We start from the raw sequence: 19855 nt of genomic DNA on the forward strand, positions 1-19855 counted from the left end.
TGACATTGATTCAGATGGGGCCAGGTTCTTACTGGCCTTGTGTACTGCAGTGATAGGGTGTGCTGCATTTTCTACTTGGACATGCTTTAGATGTTAGTCTGAAGTATATTGCAAGGTGAGCTGTGCTGTTTAGAAAGAGTATAGGGTCTCTTCAGGGATTTTAAATATCTTTAGTTTTGCTTGTTGACTTTTGACACTGAAAATTAGAGATTAGAATCATGCTGTACCTGTGCTTTTTTCCAGACACACATACTGAGATTTTTGTAGATTGCTGCTGTATGGGTAGCAAACAGATGTGTTATCTAACCGGTGTACCTGTATACTCAAGTCTGAAGGCCACAATCTGCATTTGGCTATGCTCAGAAGTTGGTGAAGTGGGTTGCAGATCTAAAGCTGAGGGCAGAAGCTGACTCTCGGGGTCTGTATTTTTAACCCAGCTGCCACTACTTATCTGACTTTTGTAAAGAGCAGATCTTATCAAAGCAGTGGTCATTATTTTCATCTTTGCTCTAGTAGCCAAGATAAGAGAGTAATAATTTACCTTCTTTTCATATTTACTGTAACTGTTGGAATGTAACCTCTTACCCCACAGGTTTTTCTGTTTTCAAACACTGGAAAAGCAATTTTGTAACTTAGAAAAATATTTTACTTGGGGTCATTAATCAGTGTTCTGTCAGGCACTTGATTTTTATTTGTGGTCTTTTCAACAAGAGGTTTTGAAAGATGACCTACTTTGTCTGTATCCTATTAGACTCATCCTCACTGAATCACTGTACCTGTAGCCCCAGCATTCATATGTCATCTTTGTCCCCTCAATAAATCTTTACTAAGATAGGGATGCAAAACTGTTGTTAATCTTAGTGGAATTTGGAATATGCTTTTGAAATTGAGGAGAACAGAGCTTAGCCAGGACTCTGTTTTCCTTGCTGAATGTTTGTGTAATTTGTCTTTAAATACGGTTAGACTTCCAAATGCTGATGAAGATAACTCTGATTTTTCCCCTGTGTTTTAACCAGAGGACTAAAAGCAGTGGGCTTTTTGTTCTTTTCTTTAGTCTTTCATTTCTTTTTCCTTAAGTAATTCAGTAATGGATATAATTCCTGCTGCTTAGAGAGGTTACAAATGCTGTACACTTGCTTCCTGAAGATGATACTGAGTTTATATAAATTGTACTGGCTTAGCAGAGTGAGTCTTGCAAAGCAGTCTGACCACTGACATGTTTTATACTTACATTTTGAGCAGTATATTAATGGGCATGAAAAGAATTTCACAAAATAAATCCCCTCTTAATACTGAGAAGAGGGGAGATGGTTAAAGGAGAGGGGAATTAATAACCTTTCTCTTTACGGGATTCTTTTCTCCTCTTAGTGCATGTAGCTCCCTATTCTGAATCATGGGATTAGTGCATGTACATCAAGGGGAGAATAATCAAGATTTCATATTTTCTTATGATAACTTATTGGTCATGCTTTCTTTTTGAAAATATAATACATCATCACTTACTTAACTTTTGCTCTTCTAAACAGACATATCAGTACTCATTTTGAAAACTGAAATATATAGCAATGCACAAAACAGTACAAAACCAACACAAGTCTCTTCATTTTGAATTTTATCTCTTCAATAGGGTTTTTTTATACACATGCACGTGCACATGTACACAGAGTATGTATAAATTAAAATGACTGGAAATAGCTGAAATTAATGTCACTAATGAAGATTAGCAGGTGGCTTGGATTGGAAAAATGAGCATAGATTTTATATCTTATTTTCTTCTGGTTTAATAGAACATAGCTTGTATATTTGACTACCAAGCCCTTTAAGAGCAATAATAAACAAAAATATATCATGTTTTTCGTCTTTTGCTTTTCAACCACACTAGGTTTAATAAACTTAAAGCTATGGGAGCATTTTCTCTCTCCACTCTTGAAAACTTTCACTTACTTTTTCATTGTTTAGACTAAATACCATATTCTCCAGTATGGACTTGCAAGCTGACTGCCATGGAGTTCAGCATTGACTCCGAAGATGAATGGTTCTCCGACTGATATGGACAGATGCTAAACTCTATGCCTTGACAGCATTTGACATTGTCATAAAGAACAATCATGTTGCTCTCGTCAGCAGTTCCAAGGTAGCATCACGTTGACCTACATCTAACCTGGTGGGAGAGCTTGGAGACTGCTGGAGTAGTGGCATCTCTCACTTTGGAAGGCACAAAAAGCTGATGCTGAAGAAGGACTGGATAATTGTTATCCAGAGGTCTTGGCTCAGTAGGAATTACAGTTCTCTGTTGCCCGTTGTGGGCTGAATGTGATCTTGCAAATGACTTTGGCACAAAAAGCATGGGCAACATTCCTTCGTTCTGCTTTAAGTTATCTTGAAGGGCTCTACACTTGCTTGTTGACCAATGAATATAGCTACTACCTTTGTCCTAATTGCCTAGTATTCACAGAAAAAGTCAGCGTGTCTGCTCACTTCCACATGATACCACTTGTCTCAGTCATGGATGTCTGTTATTTGCTCACCTGTGTTTTCTGCAGATGGTACGGTTACAACCTCTTAGCTGGAACTTTGAGCTTTCCAGTTCAGCCAACCCTGTAGAAACTGTCTCACATAGCTGGGGTTTTGTCTTCCTGCATTTTGCCCTGGTTGACGTGCTCAGTAGGTCTGTAGTGACACAGTTTGTGTTAGGCGATAATGCAACTTTGCTGCTTCAGAGCCAAACTTTCATTAGGGAAGGTAAGGCCTTCCCAGGCCTGCTCACATAGGCCATCACTACCCGGTAACAGGTCCCTCTGGCATTGATGAAACCAACAGAAGGGAGCTGGAACAAGGTCTTTACTAACACTTGGAGTAATTAGCAAGGAGGGCTCACTGTACATCTGATAATTTCTAAAGGTGGTGTTCCTGTCTGGGACTACCCCAAAAAACTGGTTTTGCTTTGTGTACATTTTGATTAAAGAAATGTGGGGTTGGAGGCTTTTAATTGAAGGCAGATAATATTCACATATTTTGGCATCTTGGAGAAGTATGTGCTAAGAAGTCTATGGCCAAAATTGGACAGATCTCACCCAAGTGTTTCATTCAGATGCTGGAGACCAATGCAGATAAAAGTGAAAAATCCATTCCTAGATTTCCTTTGAAAATTGGATGTGGTGGTGTAGCTCACAGCGTCTCCTGGATACACTTTAAGTCACTTGGTGTGAAGTCATCTGCTGCAAGCCAGGAACTACTACACATTCTGATTTATTCCTGGGGAAAGAAGCCCATCCCCATAATGGCAATGCTGAATTTATACATTGGCCAGGTTCTTCACAGCTACTTGTTTCCACAACTCTGAATGTTCTGGTCCATAATGGGCTGCCAGCACTGAGTGAAGCCAGGATTTGAAGCAGGTGGCAGCAGGTGAGAGCTGCAAGGCTCATTGCTGAAGGCAGCAGGGACACCAACAGGTCTGGCCAAATTCTTGCCCTGAGAAAATGGAGCCATTGCCAAGAGTTTTGCAAACCAGAGAGAATCATGTATGTGGGCAGCAAACTGACTCCAATATGAATGTGAAACTTCCCTGTGACAACTTAAAAGGTAACCCTTAAAATACTCATGTGATCAGGGTTGGAATTTGTTTCAAGGGCTTGTTACAGATGGCAACTCTTGTTCTTGCCACACTTCCCCCTATTTATCTTGAAGACTAGCTTGATTGTTTCCGCAATCTCTGCATCAAGGTCCTTGCAGATTGTTGGTTGTGTATTTTTTACCTGCTGTGGTTTTGAGGGAGAACTTTCTGGAAGTCAGTGTTAGAGAGTCCGCACCCCATTTGATGGCCACCAGCAAATGTCATCAAAATATTTCATACTTTGCAATTGGGAAGACAGTGGATTGGCATCTGTAAGACAAACATGTCACGTCTCTTATCCTGTGCCCCTCTGGGTCTATGGAAAGCTGCCTGTATTTCTTAAAATGTTCTACCTGTAGTTACAAGCCAGTCTTGGGACTTTGAAACTGTGAAGAAAGTTAATTTGTGCACTCTCACTGTTCAGAGTACTTGAGTGCAACTGATTGTCATTTCTGAAAAGCTTTACATTAGCAGAAGCAGCATTTTATCTTTTTAAAAGGAAATGTATTTTTAAAATAGACACTTTACCAGAAACCAGACTTTAATGGTTCTATAACCTAAATTGGAAGTATTCTTTAGTATGGGGACTACCACTACCAGTGTGTAGTCATACACATTTTATTTCTTTTTTCATTTTGACCAGTGTGCATTTTCAAGGAAAACACACAGCTTTACCAGTCGCACTAAAACCTAATTTACAGAGGGAGGAAGAGTGGGCACTAGAGGCTAATCAGAAATTAATTACTTTTTCCCCAAGGGGTGAACTGGTTCTAGAGGCCTCCTTTGTTTATGTGCATGTGCATCTGTGCAGAGAGCCAAGCAGCGTCCCCTCGTGTTATTTTGCTTCAGCTTTGCCAGAGCTGTACCTTATGACAAGGGAATGCTGCTGCCTGAATGCCAGGCAGCCACCGTCAGCTGACGTGTCGCTTGCTCCTAAAGATCACCAGCAGTAATGTAGCTTTAATGAAAACCTTCTCTCCGAGAAAACTCGCCCTCCTTAACCTGACTGATTTGTTACAAACCTGTCAAACGTAGCCAAATCTAATGCGTAATAACACTGTACACAGGGTATGCATTTACTGGGCATGTGTATATATTTTTGTACGTTTTTACGATTATTTCCTACACTTGATTTTATGATGTTCAGAAGAGATGCATCTGAATCTGGTTAAAAACAAGAAGCTATTCAGAAAAACCCAAACCTGTCACCTACTGTAGTTTCTACTAAGATCTGTGCCCAAACAAATACGCAGATTTATAGTGCTATGCAAATACTACTTTGTAAGTTGTCTCTTAAATTTTGCTGAAGTAGTTCACGCTGTTTTTACTGGGCTTTCAGAGAAAGATTAATGCAAAAGACTCACCTTGTGAAATAAAATAGCTTTGGCTGTGTGAAAGTGCTGTATATTAGAATCTCATTCACGCTTTCAGTTGCTCATTTTAACTGTATTGGATTTTGTATGTAATATGCTGGCATAGAGGGTTTTTTAATGGTGCCTGAATAAGAAAGGGTGACTGCCCAGCATCTGGGTGTTTTGCACTGTTACCAATTATGTGCTGTAACTGGGAGATCTGCATCCTTTTCCTGTTTGACATTCTGGTCTTTGTAACTAAACATGCACTAAGGGCTGTTGTCTTTTTGCTTTTGTTTCCATTTATGCTTTTTGGTCTGTCCTGCAAACTGATCTGTGTGAGGGGCACATCTGCAGCAATAATCTGGATGGGCTGTTCTGTGGGGGCTGCAAGTAAAGAACAAGCTGAACCCCATGTCCATTCCCAGTCATTGAGCCACTTACTGAGAGCTGCAGAGGGATGGTACGTTGCCATACCGTTTGTAGAAGTTTCACATAGCTCCTCCAAATGACCGTGGATGGTGGGGAGGGATGTTCCTTTCTGGAAGAGTCCTCTGAAGTAAACCCAAAGCTGTATGGTCTGAAATGTTGAGACTCCAGCAGGGTAAGCTGGTTGTATGGGTTATTAAACTGTAGATTAAACCACTTTTCAAAATCTGACATCTTTTAAGCTTCTGTTATTCACTGGAAGATGAACACCTTGCCCCTTCCTCAGCTGTATGCCAACATCATGCACTCCTACCTACTAGAGCAAAACAAGACATACTGGAAGTTCATTTAGCATTTTTGCTCCCTTCCCCATACCTTTATGAGAAGGCTGCCCAGCAGAAGTGGATCTCTACAGTTCCTACCCCTAGTATAACCCTGGCCTGCCTCTGTGCCTGCTTGGTCCCCTAAGACATCAGCTCTGCTTTGGGACGTTTGTGCCTGTAACAAGTGACGGACATGTGATAACACTATGTTCCTGTCATCTTTTTGCTAGAGTGCAAGCACTGAGTTCTTAGTTTCTCCTGTAGGTTTTTCTGTGATCCTTTGCTCCTTTGAATATTCCATGTTGTGCTGAAGCACCTTAAAGACCTTTTTGTGGAGAGGGTGGGCTCCAATTTCAAGAGTATGCACGCAGAAGGTTCCTTTCTGTGACTTTGCACAAACACGGCTTTTCTTCTCCCTATGCCACCGCTGAGACTCCTCAGACTCACTTCATTTTTAAAGGATGAAGATTTTGACCTGGAATTTTTAATGCTTTGTTCCAGGACTACTATTTAAGCTTTAAAGTGAGAAATATGAGTCAAAGTTTTTACTAGTACAGAATATGAAGAATTAATTTTATTAAGATGGTATGATCCTTAGTACATGCATGCAGAAGCCAAGCCATGAAAAGCAAAGCCACAGCTGGTGCTGGAGCAATGTGCTGTCTTGCCATGCACTGCTAAAAAAACATCACTGTTGTCAGTTCTTGTCCCCAGAAGTACCTATTTTCTCTCACTGCCTATCCACTCTGCCCTTCTGCAAGTCCTCTTTCCTGAGCTGCTTTGTCTTGGTGAACCAGCCAGTGATAGACATCACAACCCCACATACTGGAGGAGCAGAAGCGGTCATCAGTAGGAGGTAGAGGCAAGGGTAGGTGAACGGGGCAGCATGTCACCACAGTATTTGATGGCCAGCACTGTGAGGTAGCTGTGGAAATGAAAATGCTTGCCAGCTGGATGAAGGCGCAAGGAATGTTGTTGGGTGGTTGGTTTCTGTACAAAGCAATCCATATAGCTGTGACCTTTAAGTTGTGGGAGCTTCTTATACAACTTCTCTTTAAACTGCAGACACAGTAGGAAGTTCACTGTGGTGGTGGTGGCACTTTGTAGGGGTAGCTCTTCTGGATTCCTTAATCTCACTTAGTCCACCCTTTTGCAATAGAAGTTCCAATACTGCATTAATACATTTGGGAAGACAGCCTGTACATCTAAAACTGTAATCTGTTCCCGAGAGGCTTGTTAGACTGAATGCATCTTTGAAACAAAACTTTATGTAAATATAACAGATTTTTTTTTATAGGTAAATATAAGCTTAATAACACTGTTACGAGTTAATTAAATACCCTTTTGCTACTCTATGGATTCACATCCATGAACATACATATATATATATGTGTGTGTGTGTCTGTCTATGTCAGAGTCCAATACGCTTTGACTGGGTTGTTTTAGATACCCACATGTGGAGGGTGTAATGTTTAATTCCCACTATGGTGGTCTGCCTAACTCTGGAAGATGTTTACACCATGGGTTGATCCACTCAACTGTTGATAGTTCTTCATCTAAAACAAAGGTCACCCTTCAATTCTGTTTCTGTTGAGCTGAAGTCAGCTTGCTTTGCAACAGCTGTGGTCAGTCAGTATTCAATGAGCTCCATAGGCATGCCCCCCTTACCAATCTCCACCCAGCTGCCTTCCCTTCAAAGGGGTTTATTGGTCAGCTACGATAACATCATCTCAATATACGATATATGGTATGATAACAATATATTACATTATCTATATATAAAAATCCCCATAATGCTGAGACAAGGGGAAGCACAAAATTACAAAATGGAATACATAAACCTTTAGAATCAGTTTTAAGTAATGTTAATTTTGATGGCTTTGTAACAGTAGCAATGGAAAATTACTGAGGTGCATAATACACAGAAAAAAAAGTAGAGTACAGCTAGAGAGCATACTGAGAATTCTTGTACAAGATAAACTGTTGTAGTTGACATAGTTTTAAGAAAAACAGTCTAGAAGAACAGGACACAGGGATAAGGAGTTATCTGCAATGGCAGGTGTCCAGGATGGGCTGCAGTTAAACCAGCTCATAAGTAGGAGGACAGGAGGATTATTATGTCTCTGGTGCTAACAAACCAGTTAAGCTAGTATGAGCATCTACTGCGTGCTTCAAAGGCTGCCAGAAGTGATGAAGATTGTTGGAAGAAGTCAATGATCCTCAGAGACCACCATCACAATTCTGTACACATGCGGGGAACCCTCTGGAAAACGATGTAATCCATACGTAGCCTCATGAATATGTATGTATGCCCAGTGGCTATATAAGGGCAGCTTGTGTAGCAATACACAGTATTGCTACTGTTACAAACACGTTAGGAGGAGCTATTCCCCCTGTCTCCCGGCGCTGCATTAAAGAATACCTGCTTGTCAGCTTGAAAACTCTGTTGGCAAGTTTGTTCCTGGAGTTTTCTCCGAATCAATGCCAACATTGTTGTGTTCCTGCTGTGATGAAGGCATGTGCCAAAGGGGCAGGATTGGTGAGCTGGCTTGAGCTGCGCCACCTGAGGCAGCATGGCTGGAGCAGACATTCCTGCTCACTGCCTGAAAGGCAAAGCACGTTGCTCCCCAAGGCATTTGCTAGAAAGCAAACTACCAAGAGGAGATACCAGGTTGTTGTCTGTAGTAAATGCCTCTGCACAGACACTGACGCATAACTGGAAGGATATAATGTGCAGGTTTCCAGGGGACTGACTGCGAAGAACACGGTACAGAGCACATTTGACTCTGATGACAGGTTATTTCTTTTTTTTTCTTCACTGGCACTTACGATGTGAATTGCCTTTATTTTCATCTTGCTGATGTAGGTCAACTTTTGCAAAAGCTGAATTCAGCAGTGGCCTAGTTGTGACATCTCTTTTATTTATTTCTCCAATGAATTTATAAGTGGCTATGAACTAGTGGCTGCTTCATTTATGAGGAAAATCAGTGTAACAAAGTAGGGTTTAAGAACATGTATAAATCTTCCACCTTGGCTGCAATGAATTACAAACTACAGGTGTTTTCAGGAAAATGTTATTTCTTCTGTGCTTCCCAACAGCTCAAAGCTCCTTGTCAAAGGTAAGAGAGTGCTACACGCTCCTTTTTTCCTATCTTTTAAATCACCTGTAGCAATATTGTATGTCAAGATTAGGGCTGGAAGATCATCTTTCAATTGTAGACCTTTACCATGCAAAACCACCCAACTACACTGTTGCAGGCTGCTTCTCTCAGTCCATGAAGGCTCTCATGGCAGTGGTTTGGGCTCTCCCCTGGCATTTGTGTTTCCCCATCACTCTGGGAAGTGTGAGCTCTTTCATGGTGGTTTCTAGAAAGAAGAACAATGCTGCACTTTATTCCATCTGACCAAAGCTCTCCACTTTATAATCGAGCCAGGCACTGCTCATGAAGCAGAATGGAGCCCTGCAGCTTGTTTGTCATCGGACATTTTCATTTATGTGGTGACATTTAAGACAATGAGTTTACTTAAGGAGGAAATTCTTTCCTGTTAGGGTGGTGAGGCACTGGAATGGGTTGCCCAGGGAGGTTGTGAATGCTCCATCCCTGGCAGTGTCCAAGGCCAGGTTGGACAAAGCCTTGGGTGAGATGGTTTAGTGTGAGGTGTCCCTGCCCATGGCAGGGGGGTTGGAACTAGATGGTCTTAAGGTCCTTTCCAACCCCAACTATTCTATGATTCTACTTGACCTTAAGCCTGTTCAGACCATTGCGGTGACTGGGGTGTGTATTTGTGCATTGCTTACTCCCGTTGCTAGCAGGGAGGTTCACAGCAAGACTCACTGAGTGAACATGATCCAAGAGTTTGCCTGGCAAATCCTGTATTTCTTATCTGATTAATTTAATGGTTCACTAAAAGACCTTCTCAAACTGCTAAGAAATGCTTCCTTGAAAGGGCTTTTGAATAACCTGCATCTGTGAGGGGCTGACAAGACATAACCATGTGGTGCAGAATGGAACCCAGTATTTTTGAGGAGGGAAATTTGCTCAGACCAGGGTTAGTTCCTTGTCAGATGGGAATGAACAAGTATCATTCTCACCACTGCCCCCAGCCCAGAACCGCAGCAACCTGAAAACTTGTTACTTCCTGAGCCTATGCACTCTTTTGCTGGCAGCCATACAAGAAAGCAGTTGGCCTATCTAAATTAAGTGCCACGCATAATGGAATATCAATCACTGCTGTTAACTCCAAAGCGATAACGTGGTTAGGGAGAACAAATTGCACTGAGGTAATTTTTTTTTTTTTTTTTTTTTTTTACTCTCAAAGCAATCTCTCAGTGCAGCAACCTCTGGAGCTAATATTAGGTCTGGGAATTTCACAGGCACTAATAGGATTAGGTACAACTTCCTTTTCAGTGTGATGGGAGTCAAGTGTTTAATTCCCTTGGGCTTCTCTGAGATTTCAGCACAGATTCAGAAGTGGCACCCAAACCATCAGTACACCCAGACCTCCTCTTGACTGTCCCCCAGGCAAGGATAGAATTGCTAATCCACCATCAGAAGGGTAAATGGCCTTTCCAAGGAAAAGCACTTGGTGTGCAACCTGTGACAAAACAGTTCATGCTCCAACTCAAAATGTAAAACAAAATACCATAACTTCATATAGTACCTTTTCAGAATATGAAATAATAGAATTGTGCTCTTTCACTCACAAGAGGAAACCTGTTCTTATTTACCAACAACTCATTTGGGGCATGGGATGGGGGATGTCAAGTTAAGTCCTACTCAGCTTCAGTTTGGTGTTTATGGCAAGGTTCATGATGCCTTTCCATCTTCAGGAACAGCTGAGAAATACTAATGGAGTGTTAAAAGTAGTGAAGACCTGCTTGCAGTGCTGCTAGAGGGCTCTGGATGTAAGTAGCATCATCTGTTAGAAATATTTACTGTTAATTATTTGAGGGGCAGTGCTGGTCAGAGCAAGAATTGATGAGAGATCTCATTGTCCCTTCTCTCCTATCTGTCAATGGTATCTTTTGTTTTACAGCTGCCTTAGCTTTATTACTAAGAGGGTCAATGTCTAATAGGATCAAATCCTGAAATAGAAACCTGTGACAGAAGAAGCCTGTGCTGCCTGGATGCCTTTATGATAAAACATACTGTTATGTCGCTGGTTGCTTAGTCCTCCTTCTCTGTGAAATCACATATGCACTGAAAGTAAGAGGTGTCAGTTGCCAGTTTAACCCTCTGTGAGGATCACTGCTATCATGGCATTTAGGGTACAAGGCTTTCAAAAATGAAGGCTAGTGCTAACAGAGCATCTTACCATTTGATGGTGGTGTAAGAAAAAAAGTCTCCTCCTAATGGGACTCACTCTCCACACTCCACCCCTGCTACTATGCATAAAAGCATCTGACATCTTCATAACAACATCCCAGTGCATGCATAAAAGCTGTCCTCTCTATCCAAACTCAAGATGATGAGTTTGGTTATACCTGTCATGTCACTGCAGAATGCAAGAAAAGAAATAGGACTCTAAAGTGGAGGATTCTTATCTGAATATTTACTTCTAGGCTTATGATGGCTTTCTGAGCCTCCTCTTCAGATTTCATTATTCCTGTAGTATTTCCATTTGTCACCCAGGGACAACCTGCGTAAGGTAAGCTTGCAAGGGAATCTCATTTCTAATTAATATGGTATTTTACTTAATAACTAATAGCTTTTGACATGGTAATTTTGAAATGAGCTTTCCCTTGATGAATTCAGAGAAGAGTATTTAAATAATGGTTCCCTCCTCTCCTCTTCCCATCAATTTTTAATTAAACCTTGGATGTGTGAGCTCTTCCCCAGGCTGGTACAATGGACAAGCAGAGATCTTTATTGCCTAAAAAATCAAATTATAAACTTTATGGTCTAGCCCTTACCAATTTCACTCATGCTCTTCAGAAGCTAGTCCTAAGCAGGAGCATAAATGAAGAGAAGGAACAGCCCAGAACTACTCTGTTACAATATGTCTGTAAACCTATGCAAAACCATAATTAGCTGGTTAAGTTTATTTTATTAATGTTTCCCACAATGTGTTTTCTAAAGGGACTTCTAGAAATGACCACGCATGTGTACTTATAAAGTGTATGAAGTGAAAATGAATAGAGTCGTGAATATATGCTGAAGGAAAGGGTTGTCTTTTGCCTGGTCTGTACAGCCTCCAGCTAAGGGTATACAAGTGCATGAACTGCAGTGTGTGGCTGCTAAAGCAACTTAAGTAACAGTGATTTTCCTCCTGAGCTATGAACTCAGTTGGCTGTGATATGGGTTAAATAAATCCTGGTCTATCTATGCACTCATGGCAGGTCAGAACAGGTTGCACATTTCTAGCAATGCAGTCACCTTCCTGGTGGGATGGTATCAATGCCCCTCTACTTGAGTTGATTGTGGAAACATCTCATGATAGTGTCTTACCTCCCCCTTTCCCAGAATACAGGCAGTGTTCAACTTTTCATCTTTCTGTGCTTCTAGCTCCTCTCAGGATAGTATAACCTTCCAGATAAACAAGAAATAAGCCCTTTTCTTCTAAGGTCTTCAGGGTCAAGAAGAAGTTCAAAACTACACTGGACTCTCTCCCACTCAAACTCAGTGTAAATGAGAATGAAACTCCACATACAAGCCTGCTTTCTTTTGAGTTAGGATAAGTGCTTTCAATTTCCATGCAGTAAAAGCTGACTGTCTCGCAGTAGGTACTGTGGCTGCATACTCAGCAGGGCTGGATGCTATGAAAAGGGAGCTGCCAAGGGAGCGGGTTCAGCAGTGGGTGACGCAGAGAAGCAGCATCCATGACCTGCTGGAGAGAGTGCTAGATGCTGTTGGTTTGGATCTTGATGTTGAAGACCAGCTAATCAGACCTAGTGCTTCTCTGCTGGCAGTTGAAGTGGTCCTATTTTACTGTTCTGGTCCACGATTGACATCCTGAGAATACTCCAGAGCTTCAGGAGCTCCAGGAGCCTTCTCTATCTGCTGGAAGTTGTTTGGATTTTTGCAGAGCTGTAAAAGGCTCTAGGATCACTTCATTATTACTAGTTAGTTTCTAAATAGGCTTGAGTGACTCAGGAAATGGATATAAATGACCTGCTAGGGGAGAAGAAAAGGAGGCAAGTACAGTGGTGTTTCAGCTGCAAACATGACGGGGTTGAATTACTCTGGTCTTCAGAACTAGCTTGGAGTTAAGAGCCCTTGTGTCTACTTTTCCCTCTTCCTCCTTGTATTTTGTTCATGTGGCATAGGAGGAGAAAGAAAAGTTGTTTGCACCATTAGATATATAACACTATCATCCTGATAATGATGTTCATACTTTCATACTCAAAGTTCACACTCAAAATTTCATACTTTGAACTTCTTTACCAAGGTGGATAAGAGCACCTGTAACATTCCCATCTGTGAATTCAAATGCCTTTTTCCTCAGGCCTGCAAGGTGAAGCTGCCTCTGATAGCTTAAACAAGCTGCCTTTTGGTAGCATTTTCACTGGATTAGTAGGGGTTTTGAGAGCTGTAATACCATAGCATCATGCTTGACAGTAAAAACTAAGGCAGATGGTTTTGGTTCCCAAGATGGCTGCTGTTCAGAGCCTGGCTAGGCACTGGTCTGCTTGCAGAAGGTGCTAGTTCCTTTGCTTCATTTTTCTTTCTTTCCTTTGCCTATTAAACTGTCTTTATCTCAACCCATGTATTTTCTCACTTTAATTCTTCTTCTTTTCTTCCCCTGCTCCACTGGGAATGGAGGAGTGAGAGAGCAGTTGTACGGCTGCTGGCCAGGGCCAGCCCACTATGTGAAACAGAAAAAAATATTATGATAATGATATGTTTATTATGATAATGATACATTTTTTTAATGAAGAATCTTTGTTTGGAGGTCACCAAATAGGAACAGTGGGATATATGGATTAGAGGTGTGAGTTACATCAGAGCGATTTGTGTCAGCAACTCAGGGGTCCTAGTGATCTTTGCACTTTGCGTGGAGATGGAATCCCTTGTGATCATTGTGCAATGTGCAAAGGGTATGGTAAGTGTCCCTGTCAATACGACAGTGAGGAGGAAGAAGAAACAAGGGAATAATTCCCCTGGGTCAACCGCAATATTGTGCAAAGAAATGTTTTGTTCATTGTTTAAATTGCATGAATGTTCTTAGAAAATGGGGGGGTAGGAAACTTAGAGATACGTCCTGTTACAGAACATTGTGAAATCTGTGCGCTGAACAAATAAACACATAAGGAGTGGAATTTATGGGGGCTAAGATGGCGGTCAGACTTGTGATAGACATAATATTTCTTCACCTGGAGACAAGACCCCAGCAACAGGTGAAGAAGGCCGGGAAAAGAAGGCAACAGGATTGGCTGAAACCCAAGAAGCCTGGGAAACCAAAAAGTGTAAGAGACTATCCCCTGAAGTTCCCCGTGTGCGTCTTGGGTGGAGAGGAAACTCCCAGGCGCACCGAGCGCTGCTTGCTTATTGTCTCTCGATATTAATTATAATAAAAATCAATTAAACAGATTGGCTAGATTTTTATAACGGAAGGCACAAGGAATTTTACATAAATGACTGTTACTGCTAGCAAATCCTGGGATCCTAGGATCTACCGTGATACTCTGGGGCCTCCATTATCTTAAGGGCTACCAGGCAGTCAGGCAAAACTGGACAGAAGGAATCAAATTACACTGGTGACACTGCTAGTTTTATCTTTGTCCTGATCAAAATCTGGCATAGGCATTTTTGTTTTCTTCCAATCACACCCTTGCCTAGTGGGAATCATTTCACTTCCTCAACACTATTATCTTTCTGTCTTCTCTCTCTGCCTCCCCAAAAGAGGATGGATGGTTCATACCGTCTTCAGACTCAGCAGGAAGATTTTCAAACGTCAATGTTTCCATTCCAGCAAAACATAAGGCAATTAGGGATACAGTTTAACTGCTTTCCTTCCTTCTTCCTGCTGCTTAAGTATTTGAAAGAATTTCAACACAGGCTGTCCCAGTAGGGACCTGAAGACTGACAGCGTATTTTAGGATATAGTGTTATAACAATGAGCCAGGGTTTAATTAACCTTCCAGCTCTTTGGGAGACCTGAGAGAGAGGATCCAGTGCCTCCCCAAACCACTGCTGCTTCTCTTGCAGTTACTGAACACTTTAATGTCTCTGATCCTGTACTTAGAACTACAGCTATATTTTATTATGGTCAAGTTAAAGTGATAAATATTTTACAGAGATAATGAAATTCTTTATCCTGCCTTGCAGAGAATATAATTTAAACAAACCAGTAATAGAAGAGCTGGGGGAAAAATAAGGAAATTCAGGAGCAAAGATGGGGTATGCTGACTTCCCCTTTTGCTTGATACCTGTGAAATGTGGGTTTGTGCTTCACAACACATAAAATATGACAGAAGGGGACAATAAGAAATTTAACCTTTTGTTTACATTAACCGATATATGTGTACAATATACACATATGGCAGATCTGAAACCGTTTCTTTCTCTGGAACAATTCCCACCTTTCAAGTCAGACTTCATTCCTGGTCTAGGAGGGGGAGTTCCCAAAACCCACAGAAACTGCCCATGAAATTAGCCTAACCCAAAACAAGCCATGTAACATGATTCCTCCAGAGGAGGCCACAGAGGTGATGAGATGGCTGGAGCATCTGTCCAATGGAGACGGGCTGAGACAGCTGGGCTTGTTCAGCCCTGGAGAAGGCTCAGGGGAGACCACAGAGCAGCTTCCAGTGCCTAAAGTGGGTCTACAAGAAAGCTGGAGAGGGACTTCTTACAAGGTCATGTAGTGATAGGACAAGGGGGAATGGTTTATAAATTTAAGGTGGATTTAGATTACATTTGGGAAAAAAATTCTTTACTATGAGGGTTAAGAGGCACTAGCACAGGCTGCTCAGGTAAGTTGTGGCTGCACCATCTCTGGCAGTGTTCAAGGCCAGGCTAGACAGGGCTTGGAGTAACCTGGTCTAGCAGAAGGTGTCCCTGCCCATAGCAGGGAGATTGTAACTAAATGATCTTTAAGGTCTCTTCCAACCCAAACTGCTCCATGATTCTATGATTCATGTTATCCTGACAGGACTGCATGACGACAATGACTATTGGGTGTATAAATCTCTAAGTCATGAGCAAAAAGAAACATCACAGCAGAACAACTGTAACTGCAAAATTTTGATGGTGAAAATCTTAAATTCTCTATGATATCTTTCAAATCCTGTTGCAGAGAGAAGTGGTGAAATGAGCGCAAGTCCTGTGGCTGCAAGATTAGAGTGCATATACAAAGTAAAAGTTGGTAGACATCAGCTGTTGAAACAGTTAGTAAGGTGCAGTTAAAATTAGCCAGAAGAGTTGAGTCTACATTTTCAAGTGTAACAAGAGAATTTGTGCACGTTGTTTCAGATGAGGGACCATTTTTTCTGAGGTTGCTTTTCCTGCTAGTAGTGTGTTCTCACACACCCAGATCCCTGTTCCTGTACGCATCCACTTAAGGAAGTCAACGGCATGTGCTATGGCCATGTTCAGCCAGCATGCCTCTGATGGCTTTGTGCAGAAGCCAGACTGTGCAGTACTGTTGAAAGATTGTTGTGCACTTCTGTCCACATCAACCTGAAATTCAGAGGAAGCTGAGATGCATGCAGACTCGGAATACTCTTCCTGTCTAATAACATCTATGCAGTCTTTCCATCCAGTCACATAGATGCCTCCTACATTAATCAGTTCCTTCCCTTTACTGCACTTCGAAGTCAAGATCTATCCCAGTGGTGATCTACTTGGGCACTGAGCCTACTGCTGTAATAGAAATGACAATGCTGATACTCAGGAGAAGCATTTGTCCAGGCTCTGTCTGGCTATAAACTACCTCCAGTTCAGCTCCTCCTCTCTCATTGATTCATCATTTAAAGTGCAGGTATAATTCTCCTCTGCTAATGTGATTAGGGAAAAGCTTCAGGCACCTGATACCCAACAAAATGAAATGATGAAGACAATTTGCTAATTGCTTTGCTGAAGAGAATGTTGTATGCATGAATGTGATTTTATCTCACTAAGCATGTTGAAAAACTGGAGAGAATGGTAGCACCAAGGTGGCCTTGTGTCTATGATTGGGTCTTGTGGGTAAAAAAATTAAGACATGTTCACTTAAGACATGTATGATTTCAGTAGAGACAAAGAACATTTTAGACGTTGGTGTAAAGAGGAACATTCTAACTGCAATTCAAGTGATCCCTTTTTCCCTTTCCCACAGTTTCCCCAAATTTCCTCCATTCACTGCAAAATGCAAGGTAAAAGTACGAATTGTCAAAGTCCTGATTTCCAAGTGCTTTATTTTTTTTCTGTATAGTTTGCTACAACAGATCTACTTCTCTGCTTCCATCAGAGACCAGTTAGTTTCAGTTCCCAAATCAAATTCACTTTCAAGTGTTTTTGGCAATTAAACACCTGAGAACACAGGGAAAAGTTGTCCTTAGTATTCTAGATCTTCTTGCCTATGTTAATGCTTTTGTTTTTTTTTTTTTTTGTGGTTGTGGGTAAGATGGTTTTGGAATAAACCCCAAATGCAGATGTATTTGCTTCACTTCCTATAAAAACAGCTAGCAAGGCTAGGACTTTATTTAACAAAAGCAGCTATGCTGCAGAGCTACACTGCAATGCTACAGCTATGCTACAACAGCTAGTGAGAGGTGATTAAAACTTTAATCCCAATGAACTACTGACCTTAGCTCTAATCTTTGAGAAAGGGGACAAGAACTCTATAGTAAAGGAAGATCACTGGAAGAGATTCCTGCTTATTTGACTTGGGTTTGCCTGTTTTCCTTCCTTGTGTTGTTTAGGACTTTGCAGGACAGACGCATGACATGAGTTACCTTGGAGCTTACTGGAAGGAATTTATCATTTTCTGCACATGCACACAACAGTGTTTTCTGTTTCAGTAAATCACATATTTGCCACTCAGTTATTACTTATACTGTAAAATGATGTATAATGGTGTCATTTTTTTTTAAACAAAATTGTGCCATGACACAACTTGATTCATAGCACTAAAAAAAAAAAAAGTAATGAAAAAGTCTTAGTGTCCAGCTGCTCACCTAATCCTGAAAAATCAGATACAACATTTTATTGTGCTGTATAAGATTCCTAGTTTTGGCCTTGTAAGCAATTTTGTATTTGTGCCAAAGAAACAAGACTTATTATAACCAAGGTGAGAGAGAAGTTCTGCGTAAATGCTGAAGAAAATATTCAGAGAATTGGAAACAACCATTAATCCCCAAAGCAAAATAGTAGAGATAAAACAGGAATATTCATCTGCAGCACGGAATGAAACATGTTACAAGGATGCTGTAATTATTTTTGAAACATTTTAAGCCCAGCAAATAAAGGAACCAGGTTTCCCTTACCAGGAAAACCCAGGTTAGGTTTTGCTGAAAGAAAAATCTAAACAAACCGAGTTCTTGAAATACTTGAACGCAACACCCAAACCACCTCAGCACAATGTCACTGTGCAATGAACAGTCATGAATGCACAGATTATTTATAGTCCTATCTTAGACTACATTTGGTTTTACACGTGTATGCAGTGTTGTTTTCTTTTACCCATTGCGGTAGACTACTTTCAGTATACTCTTCTGTATCTTCTTTACTTCTATTTGAGATAGTAAATTTAAATCATCTAAGTTTAGGACTCTTGATTGTAAAGAAACCGCAGATTACCAAAGTAAACAGTAGATTTATTAAAACCAATGGAATAGGATCTCAGTGTACAGCAAAACAAGGGTCAATTTTATGAGAACTGAAGCCTAATGCAACTAGTAAGTGCCAACAGAAATGCAGTATCTTACTATGTCTATGCATTTTAAAACCACACAGTATAAACCCTTGAACTTTAAGGGCCTTATTCACCGATGTACTCAAACTGCTATGCATTGTTCTGGCATGGAAATACACTTACGGTTGTGCCTCTTTTGCATGAGCCAGTTTTGCACTTGCGCCTTATTCACCGCCACTTACCCACTGGCACATGCTGTGTGCTCTTTTCTGTTCCCTATAATCCGCCAGGGTCATGCTCCATACACACAACTCATTGTCCTTTCTTGTTCATGGTTTCCACACTCCAAGAATGTAACTAGTGAATTATAAGGTCAGCCATCTGTTACCTGACTCCCTGTGATCTGTAAAAGACATTTTGAAGATGGCCTGCAACAAAACTGCTTAAAGTATTTGAGGTCAGTGGAAAATATGACCCCTAATGCACTTACTCCCACTGACCCAGCTGAGCTGTAGGCTCTACCAGCCATAGGAATGACCTAGGCTCTGAAGCATGTGCTACAGAGTCATGGAATCATAGAACAGTTTGTTTTGGAAAGGACCTTAAAGAGAATCTAGCTCCAACTCCCTTGCCATGGGGGGTTTCTTTACCTAGGCCGAAAAGAAGAAAATAGCTCTCAGTGCTGCCACAGGGATTATTTAAAGGTGGTAAAGAGAGGCCTAAATCCGCCTGTGAAAACTGGTAATGCATCTGTCGCACAAACCCGTTTCTTCAGGGACCAGAGCAACCACCACAACCTGTCTGTCGTAGAGCATTGGCACTGTCGGTCACGGTACAGCCAGGCCCCCTCCCTGCACTTACAGGCCATGGGCCACTGCCCACCACAACCTCACGGGAGTCCTGTAACAGGTTTAGAGATTCCCGCCGGGTATCAGCGAACCAGGGGGCTCTATCCCGCAGTCTCTTCAGGGCACCGGCAGCCTCCCTCCCAGTCCCCTCGGGTTCCCTCCGGCCACCTGTAGCTTCGCGATCGCCAGCAGGCCCCACAACCCCGCCCGGGAATGGCTGCCCCAAGCTCAAAGCGGGGCGGAACGGGCCGGCGGCGCCTCAACGACCGCCCCTTCCCTATCCCTGTGGAGAAAAGAGCGGGGCTGCACCTCACCCACACCGAGCAGCCACGCCCGGCGCCCCTGGTCCCGCGTTTCCCCTTTATTTCACCCGTTTTTCGGGTTAACCCCGGGCGGCCGCGCCGGACTCCGGCGGCTGCGCTCCCCGGAAGCGGTAATGCTCAGCCGGTGATACAGGAAGCGGATGAGCTCGTCCGCCTTCCCCTCCGGAGCGGAGCGGCGCTGCGGGAA

This window comes from Pezoporus wallicus, unplaced genomic scaffold, assembly GCF_028554395.1.
Source record: "Pezoporus wallicus isolate ANWC-B61680 ecotype Strahan unplaced genomic scaffold, APGP_CSIRO_Pwel_v1 contig_1739, whole genome shotgun sequence".
Classification (NCBI taxonomy): domain Eukaryota; kingdom Metazoa; phylum Chordata; class Aves; order Psittaciformes; family Psittacidae; genus Pezoporus; species Pezoporus wallicus.